Raw genomic sequence first — 11,066 nt, 5'->3', positions numbered from 1 at the left:
CATTCCATATGATTTTTATCAAACGGTATCATACGCTGTGTACTCTTCAGTGTTTATATAACTCTGAGAGTGTACACATGGGACCCAAATTAACCATTAGGGTCCATTTTGTTCCACTTGTATGCTCTCAGAGTTACAGACCCATAGGGGTTCATTCTGTTCCACTTGTACACTCTCAGAGTAACAGACCCATAGGGGTCCATTTTGTTCCAAAGTATCAATCATTTAACTGGGAATCCCCTGAAACCCCCTGAACCCCCTTCTCATTGAGAACCAGTCGTTCAACTAATGAACTCCCTGGTTTCTCCAGGTTTTAGTAATAATTACCAGGATACTCTTCAAACTGGCAGTATTATCTAATTGCAGTATATATCATGATAAATAGTGATATCGATCAATATGGGGAAAAATATATTGTGATATAATATGTTGCCATATCAGCCAGGAAATGCATACTGGAGCTGCTGGCTGAATTGAATCTGCTGATTGACCTGTCAATCAGTCAAATGCATAGTGGAACAACTGATTGACCTGTCAATCTCAATGAATGTATCAGGGAAGACGGTCACTGAGTGTCCATATTAACATTGATGTCAACTGGAGATTCATTTCAATACAATTACTACACCCCTTCATACTTCCCTAAACACACTATTCATCAACACACACCTTCTCTCTCACACACACACACACACACACACACACACACACACACACACACACACACACACACACACACACACACACACACACACACACACACACACATGCTCTATATTATTATTATTATTTAAAAAATATGTTTATTTCAGAAAAGGGTTTGTTTACGTCAAGAGAGAAAGACCCCTTTTCTCTTTTCTTCTTCCTCCCCATATCCCCCCACCCCAGAGGACTATGCCCATACTGTCAACATGACAGACATTCAATTATGACAAGGACTAAATAAAGGAAAAACTACTTAAAAAAACGTAATAACTAGGTAAATGCATACCATTGTAACATATACCTTGTGGATGTTAAGTGTGGTGTACAATTTTACAGTACCAGTGTACCGTATACAAAGATCCAAAATAAAGGTGAGCTATATTACGCCATCACCAAAATACATCCTGCCTTTTGGTCGTAGTTGGTAAAGCACTCTCATTCTGAGTTGCCTGTGCGTCACAAACAGTGACTTTACACACTTTTAATTACTACCTTGTCCAACATGATGGACGACCCAAAACCCGTTCAAAATGAGCCCACACCTCAGCTCTCAACATTGTGAGGAAAGGCCAAGTTCAACTGGAACTACAGGGTCCTTCCAGCGATGTATTATGTATGTATACATGTTCACGGGCACAAGGTCCAAGAGCCTCTCCAAGTGTATTACTGAATGAAAATGTATTGTAAATACGTATGCTTACTGCTTTGTGATAAACACTACCCATAACCCGAACATTTTAAGGAATTTAAAGAAAACATTAAAAAGGTTGAGAACCACTGATTATTATTGCAATATAATGTTTTTAGATAACTGTTGGGATTTAGAAGACATTTGTTGAATCGGCCTCAGGTCTTAAAGGGTTAAGATAGTCAAAGAGACATTGCCCTCAGTGCCCTCAATACCCTCATACATGTCGAAGTACTTCTCCAAAGTGAGTGACACTCGCAGCCACAACACTAGAGGAAGCGACCATGATCTGGTACCAACCAAATATAGAACAAACATGGAAAAGTTCTCATTCTACTGCTCTGCCACCAGAATGTGGAATGCCCCGACACCATCCAGTAAAGGATGTGTATTTATTTTGTATTTTTAAATTGGCCTGAAAAAACATCAGGACACCAAAAGGGGAGGTGGGTGTAATTTTATGTATGCTATGTTGATAAACTGTATAGGATGGAAACAAGTCCCCAGGACCTTTTGTGTTATCCTTTTAGCTTTAATGTCTAACTCTACCATGTGCTGTTTACATTTCTAACTAATAAAGTATTTAATCAATCCATTTTCTCTCCCCCTCCATCCCTCCAGCTAGAGGTGCCACCTTCTATGAGGAGAAATAAGGGAACTGAGTGATTGTTATATGAGCTTGTAGATCAGCTATTTTCAAAAGCCAATGTATGTAGAATTAAAGTGGTGTAACTGAACAGTATTGGAAACTAGACACGTCGCAATTCAGGGCAATTGCAAAGTGTGGTTGCGCCGACGCCGGTCGGGACTAGAGGAATACGCTGGGAGGAATATCGTCGGAGGCTGCGCCAATTACATTGTCACGTCACTCCTGAGATCACTTGCGTTTCATTTTGAGAGGATTGATCCCCCCAAAATAAGGTTGTGGCATCAAACGGTTACGTTTTGCGCATTTGTGCTGCCCCCTACGGATTAAAGTGGAAATGCTTTTGGGGATTCGTTAAGTAAACCACCCTCGACATGTGATTCAAATTTGGGATCGATTGGACGTTTCGTTCGTGATTTTTGGCATTTTTGGTAAAACGGGCCCCTCCCACTAACTTTGGAAGCCAATTGCGGACGAACGGTAAAGACTATCAAAATGCCGTTTGGACAGGTTTATCGCATGGGTCCATAGATCACGTTTACCGATTTTTGTGAGATTTGGGAAAAATCTGTAGGAAAAGGTGCAAAAAGTGTGTTTTGAAGAAAATTCAAAATGGCGGAAAATCTTTCCTGACGCAAATGGGCGTGGCCTATATGGGGAGATGCGTCGTAACCCAAGGAATCCAGGGGAAAAGAGATTTTTATTCTACGACCTACGGTTCAAGAGTTAAAGGCCAAAACGTAAAGGCGGCTGTTATAGCGCCACCATGAGGCCGAATGGTGTAATTATTTGTATAATAATTTTGGACTAAATTATGAACCTCCCCTCCAAATTTGGTAACTCTAGCTCTTACGATTTCTGAGAAAAAAATACTTGAATTTGAGTTTTTTCACTTTTCCATTAAAGCGGATGGGGAAATTTAATGCACTAATAAATCAATATCAATTAAACTATTTAACCAATCTCTTAGCAAAATACAAGCGCACGATTCCCGGTCAAGACGGTCATTTTGACATATGGCACTAAATTGGGAAAAATAAACTGTGGGCTGTGATGCAAGTAGAAATAAAGTTTATCTACAAATAAAGTTTCTCTATAACAATAGTCTGGTTGCCCATTCGGGCAACCACACTAATTAGGCCTCATTAGTTAAATGTTTCTACAGTTACAACACTTTGAACACTATTGTCAAAACATTCTTGCCAACCACATTCTGGATTACAGCGCAATTACATTTTCCTAGTCTTTAATACAATTTGATTTAGATTATGTGTATTGTGTATTTAGGTGGGAAATGTATTATTTCTGAGCCTATAATGCAGAAATATACCCACCCGGACAGATTTTTAGGACTCACCTTTTGAACTACATGCTTTTGTCCTGTAACATAAAACCAGGAAGCTGGAACCGGAAAATAAGTCACCAGTCGATGGCCAAAACGCAAAACCTCCTATCTGAAAAATTAACATGGTTGGGAAAATGAAAAAGAAAACTACAAAATGTTGTATCTTTTTAGCACAATGCTATTTTGTTATGATACCCATCACATAATACACCGTTTCTGGATTTCTGGACTATATTAAAATATTATATGTTAATTATTTACACTGATTTCATATTGCAAATGCAGATAGGAGGTTTTTCCCCACTTTTCCTGGCTAATTCTGCAGATAGGATTTTTTGCATTTCAATGTTAAGTGATTGCATAACTAAATAATGACAAATAATACTGGCTGTAAATACATACATTTACAGCTGCAAACCGTTGCATCAGTGGTGTGGTCTAGGTTTTTTTCCGGAGGTATACAATAATCATTCCCTGCACGAGATGCGCGTGGTCGTGGGTATACGCTAGCGCGTTTTCAATGGATGAAATGGTTAGTATTTGCATTGAATGCTGGGCAATGGTGGGCAGTTTCTTGAGAATGGTCATGAGCTGATCTTGTCTGTGCATAGCAGGTCACCACTCACTGTGAAAAGGGCACCTATGTTAGCGCTGAACTTGTGCTGGTCAATGGCTTCTTTCAGATTGATCTCAGACCATCCTTGAATTCACACCTGGTCAGCCAGTTTGTGCTGGCTATACACCGTAGCTATTTCCTGGTTTCAGCTTATTTATTACATCATTTATGCCAATATACTGTATGCTAATGACAAAGGTTTGCATGATTTAGTTATGGCAAGGTAATAATATTTGGACAAATAAACATAGACTTAGAGTCTATGAGAGTCTGAGATCATCTCTCTCAGTTGGAAAAGGTGAAAAATGCAGTAATTTCCTTATTTGTATCGTATTTTTGCATCATTCATACAAATTATGATAATGAGAGGTTGCACGACTGCACCATGGTAATAGATTAATGTATTATGTTGTCATTCTGAACTAGTACATGATGTTTTGTTATAGTTGTTGTCCTGTAGCTGCTTTAAAAAAAAACACACACAATTGTAACTGGTTATACAACTGGTGTAAAAGAGAAGGAAACTGGCATCGATAAATTAGTGACACATAGCGATGGCGTGAGGAAGAAAAAATTGGATGTCAAGAAACACAAAGTTAAATTTGTCAAGTGCTGTCATGCTGTCATTGTAGGTTGATAAATTAATGCTCGTCTTGATGGGTTCATGCAGGACAGCATCCTCCTCTCAGACACTACTGACAGGGAGTCCAGCTCCACCCAAACATTATGTCTGGCCTTCTTAATCAGTTTACTGATTCTGTTGGTGATTGATATTAAAGGTAGGGTAAGTGCCACTTTTTGGGTCAAAACAAAGCGTACATTTTTGGTTAAAAGGTTAAAGCACTATATTCTGATAGTAACCATTGCTCTAGAGTGTTTATTTGGTTTATTTGTTTACCGTATTTGAAAAGGATCCCCATTAGCTGATGCCATGCCAATCAATCAATCCCTCTTCAGGCATGCAAACAGCCCGAGGTGAAAAAGGTGACAACATGTTTTCTTTCGGGTCAGGTGTCACACAATTGCCCTATTTGGGTTCAAAAAGCTGACTGTAGCTGAAAAGTGACACTTTTGCATGTCTGCATGTAGGATTATCCTTTGTCTCTGTCAAGACTTGTTTCAAAATAATCCACCACTGTCATGATATGAGCATTTAACTTTCTGTCACTAAACTCAGAGCAGCCATGAATTTTCGTATGTGTTCGAGTTGGGAAGCGCTTGTTGTAAATCTTAGCGTCCTGTGTACAGGTCAGGTAACACTCGTTTCTAAATTGCACATAATGCAGGAGGAATGGGCTGCCTGTTAGTGGAGAATGTTGCAGAGTTTGCTTGAGGCTATGGGGTGAGGGTCAGCTGTTGTCATATTATGAAAACAATATGAAAGTTCTGGCAGAAAAAGTGTAATACTTGCAACTTTTGCAACTCCACGAGATCGGGTGAGCACCTACAAAGTGCTATAAATTAGAATCAAAATGCAATGAGTGTTCTAAGGGTTAGGGTTATATATTTATATATGACTGTAATATGCCATTCTAATGCTGCAAGGTTGTAGTGGGGTAACTACATTTACTCAAGTACTGTACTTAAGTACAATTTTGAGGTATATTTACTTTACTGGAGTATTTCCAATTTTCAGTACTTTTACTTCTACTCCACTACTGTACATCTCATGAGATCTGCAGATGTAAATATTATACTTTTACTCCACTACAATTATTACTGGGGTTCACACAAAAACACACACAAAACACATTTAAAAAAAACGTGATAGTAATCATTGCTACAGTGTGTTTGTTCAGTAACAGGGGTCTCCCTGTCTCTCCAGGTCTTTAATGAACAGAAAATACATTTTCAGATGGGTTGCATTTTCAACCAATCAGGAGAGAGTACCCATTCATCAGCTTACATTTTATATTGTTCCAGTTATGATTTTGTCATCACTTCCATTTTCACTTGTTTAATCTGTATCCTGTGTGAGTTCTCTCTCCTGATTGGATAAAATTGGTATCCTGACATGAAAACGCATTTTCTGTTTCTGTTAAAGAGCTGGAGAACACAGCCACCTGGTTTAGGGGGCTTGGCGACCTAATGGATGGTGGGGGCCCATATGTCCCTTGAGGGGCTGCATCGTTTGCACCATTGTTTGATTGTCTGCCCCATACCTGGCCAGTAATACCTCTGCCTGATCAGTTCAGTGGTTCGCTCTGTACCCTGGTGACCATGGTTAAATGGTAAATGGTGCTTTTATCCAAAGCGTTTTACATAGCTTGTGCATTACATTCACCCATTCACACACCGATGGCGGAGGAAACCATGCAAATCACCAACCTGCTCATCGGGAGCAATTAGGGGCTCAGCATCTTGCTCAAGGACACTTCGACACTAACTCTGGGGGATTCCGGGATCGAACTGGGAACCTCGCGGTTTCCATCCGGCCGCTCTACCAGCCACTCTACCCCTGAGCCACTGCCGCCTGGTTGCAGTGTAGCTAGCGGAACACCTCCTCCCTCAGACCCCACCGGAAGTAACAGCTGATGGACTTTCCCCCTTCCGTCTGGCCTTCTGACTGTACACCCTGTGCAGCAGCGTGTCCTCGAGGGTGAGAGGATCCCACTGCTTCTGGAGACCCAGTGACCTCAGTGCGCCCAGGCATCCATTTTTCCTGCTATAACGGAAGAGAGCACCCATCGAGGGATCAGCAGCTTGTAGGGCAGCCAGATCAATTTTTGACCGTTCTGGAAGGGCGGAATTGGCTGTCTTGGTGGCTGTTAGCTGTCTCACACCTGCAGCTTGCAGCAGAGTGACGGGGTGGCTGTTAGCTGTCTCACACCTGTAGCTTGCAGCACAGTCACAGGTTGGCTGTTAGTTGTCCACCTGCAGCTTGCAGCACAGTAGCAGGGTTCTGGTACAGGCTGCCTATGGGTTGGTAACCCCTTGGCTGCTGGCTCGCTGGACCAACCGGAGGGATAGCACACCCCCTGGCGTAATGACCCGATTTCTGGCACCGCCTGCGTATGACGGGACCTGAAAAGTGAGACTGGAAGTGTCTATAGCAGCAGTTCTCAAACTATTTGTCGCGACCCAAAGTGGGGTCGCGGGGAGGTGCTATTGGGGACGTGCAGTGGCATCCAAAAAATATGACTTTTTTTTTAATCAAGAAACAAGTGACGTAAAATCAAGAAACAAGGAAAAAAAGTGAGGTTGTCGCCATCAAAAAAACTATTGGCTTGACTCCTCATACACACACACACACACACACACACACACACACACACACACACACACACACACACACACACACACACACACACACACACACACACACAGCTCCGCCTCCAACAGCAACCCAGAATAAGCAGCAACAAGACAACACAAGCCCTTGCTGATGCACACAACCTGATTTAGCTCTGTTCATCAACGATTTACTTAAGCCGGTAGCATTTGCTGGCAGGTGCTGAGCATGGGTCCGGCAACTTTTACATCTGTCTTTGGTAGCTACCGTTGTGGAAATGTTACCTGTAAATCTCTGGAAGAAAACCTATGGTTCCTCAGTGAAGCAAGGGTGAGGAACCGGTCTTCTTGGGTTGTTGTCTTCCTTTGACTTCACCAGTCTCACAGAACTTGGTCCTAAGTTTGTAAATGGTACCAGGGCTGACACCAAATAATGCTGCCACTCTGCATAACGGAACACCAGCTTCCACTTGGTCTATTGCACCACGGGCCTTATCCTGAAGGGACAAACGTGGCATCTTTCCATGGGGGCTGTGTTGCTGCTTGGAGCATACACAAACTCAACAAAGTTGCAGAACCCATGCTCAGGTGCCAGTCACCTCTCAGCAGGTGTGTGCTGGCAGGTCGCTCAAAACAAGAGCGATTACTAACAGAAGCATATTGGGGGATTTGGGCATTTTTGGGGGGGGCACTACCCACACGTTTAGCTGTGTTGCTCATTCTACGAATGCCCGATCCTTACAATCTGTACCTTGTTGTAAAGGTGACTAATCAACTATAAAAATGATATAAAACACAATACCAATTGATATTATTGAGGGGAGAAATAATCGACCGAAGTTACGTTTCCGAACTTTTTTTGTGGGCAGTTTTTTTATGTTTTGTTTGTTGTATTTTTGTTGTTGTTTTGTAGTTTTAGTTAACTATATGGGAGTACAGGGAGAGATCTACAACATTTTAAGATAAACGGTAGTCCAGGAGGATTTCTTAATTGTTGTCGTTATGAGCTTCAACAGAATTTTACTGCTTGACTGCATGGACGATAGCACCCAGTGACCCACATCTTGTAATGAGATACGTGTAGATATGACTAAGCTCTGCTTGCAATTAGACACGTCATTTCTAACATACTTAAATGACACCAACGACTTTGTTACTGCGTTGGTATTCTGAGCATTTCAAGTTGTGGTCTGATCGGAACTAAAGACGATGACAGTTTTTCACGTCATGTTTTTTTATGTCACCTTCCCAACCATCAATCACGGAAGGTCACTTCTGGAAGTGGAGATGTTCAAAAAGGTTACACATCGCCATTCCGCCACATCGCTATTTAGAAGATTGACTTCCATTCTTCTGAATGGAGGTGTTTCCCATTTGTTTTAAAGACATCGCTATTCCGACAGTGACGCATTGCTATTTATACACACCACTATTCCGAATATATAATCACAATGAATGTGAATTAATGTAGGCATACTTAACCATCTCATGCGCATTAATGAGACACTCGCATCTGATCTATTGTCAAATTAGCCCAACATCAAAGCACCTGTGTGTATTAATGCTTCATTAATCCTCCTTTATTATAATACATTTAAAGTTTACACCTGCCTCAACCATAGGCATATGTCATTTTTGTGAACAGCACTGCTTTGTGCTTTCTTTTTGTCGTCTCCAATTAATTCTGGGCCTTTAGTTTGGAGACAATGGAGAGATTCAGTTTTAACCCAGAATGTACCCAAATCTCAAGCGCAATAGTTCAGTGTTCTCTCTAAATCCTAAGTGTATATATCCATATGTTACTTTTGTGATTAATTATGATAGCCTACACATGAGCCAAGATTTCAGAGTCCATTATCGCGGTGTGGGATGGGGCGCGCTGTGCAAGTTGACACGCAACAAAAAGAAAAGAAAAAGCATTATACCGTTTCTCTCCCTCTCCTCTCTCCTGCCCTCCCGTCTCTTTCCTCCTGGTTGGAATCATCTGAGCTTAATATGTTAAATGTGTTGCTTATTTGCTGCCTCCAATGAATGAAAAATCATTGCAGAACAACATGCGCATGGGAGGGTGATCCGTTGTCATTTCATTGTAAATTTAATAAGCAGCCTATTAGCCTACTATTGACTGTACTACAATATGGCTTGGTAACATGAACATGAACTTGGATGCATCACAGCGCCACGCCTTTTTGAACTAGGAGATTACATATTTTCGAAAATAAAAATAAATTAAGCATCTGTGTGGAACTTGGAGCTCTCCAAATTGCCACATTCAGAAGGATTTTTCTCACCTAATTCACAACAACTGTCTGTGATTCTAATGTCTCTGTCACCACCAGAAGTATGATGAAATTAAACCTTCACCTTAATCTGTCCACTTACTATATTAGTCCACTTCATATGCCCATAAATGAAGTCTTCAAGAGGCGTCCATGAGATGAGATTAAGCACAGCTGTCCACCGACAGCCTGGTTTGGTTTGATATTAGACCAGACTGGACAGTGGACACTGTGTCTCAAACCAAACGAGGCTGTGCGTAAATGTGCAGTGCAATAAACAAATTGATGCTATTATTATTATTATTATTATTATTATTATTATTATTATTATTATTATTATTATTATTATTACCCTATTATTATTATATTATAATTTAGCGCATTGGTGTGAGTGCGCTCCCACGGACGGCCTGGGTCTGTCTGTCTGTCTGTCTGTCTGTCTATCTATCAGTCATGAATTCATTTTCTCTCTATCAACCACCGATATCAAGCGAAAATAAAACTTCGCATTTGGAAGCTTTTCTGGCAGAGAGCTGCTTGAGTGCGTGCGCTCACCACCTGGGAGTGACGGAGTGTCTGTCTGTCTGTCTGTCTGTCTATACATCTATTTAAATATCTATCTAACTATCTATCAGCAATAAGGCCTAGCTGCCCCCCCATAAACAATATCAGTCCAGTAATGACAGCCCCGAATTTAATCTCACAACGCAGTGATCAGCGACACATTGTTGTGAGCTTGTAGATCTGTAACGCGGACTGACACCTTTTGATTAATGATGCTTGCATGCATGTAGGAGGTGGGTTAATAATGAATAGAATAAAATCGGGTTCATTCATAGCGCATGAACCAGCACAGCATGCGCCCTATCCAAAATAACAGATCTGCAGGCAGTCGACACACCATGTCGCAGTGCGTTGATAGCTTATATGTCTGTCTTTTTGGGTAGGCGTCGCACGTTACGCGCCGTAGCCTACTAATAGACAGACAGATAGACGGACGGACGGACGGATGGACGTGTCTGTGTGTGCGTGTGTGCGTGTGTGCGTGTGTGTGTGTGTGTGTGTGTGTGTGATGCGACGCGTTGTAAGCTTGTATATCTGCTATTTTCACATAGCCTAGGTATAAAATAGGGCTAAAGTGGTTAATGTATGTTTCATAATATCATATCTGACAAGTAACTTCAAATAATTGTAGAGTAAAGTACAATATTTGCCTCTGAGATGTAGTGGAGTAGAAGTAAAAGTATTGGAAATACTCAAGTAAAGCACAAATACCTCAAAAGCGTACTTAAGTAAATGAGTTAAATTCCAGCTGTCTTTATTGTTATTATTTGTACATTGTGAGCATTGTGAGCTTGTAGCTCTTTTTATTTTCTTTTTCTTCTTTTTTCCTCAAAATATTGTATATAGAAGAACCTGTTGTTGTTGTTTTTTTGTGTGGAACAGGAACAGTAAAGTCCTCTAGACTATTGATACCGAACATTATTGTAACAGAGTATTTCTTCATTCATTCATTGAATATTTTCTAAAGCAAAACTTTTCCCCCACTCTGCAAA

The sequence above is a fragment of the Gymnoscopelus braueri genome (assembly GCF_963280865.1).
Source record: "Gymnoscopelus braueri genome assembly, chromosome: 4".
NCBI classification, from domain to species: Eukaryota; Metazoa; Chordata; class Actinopteri; order Myctophiformes; family Myctophidae; genus Gymnoscopelus; species Gymnoscopelus braueri.
This window is presented reverse-complemented; position numbering follows the sequence as displayed.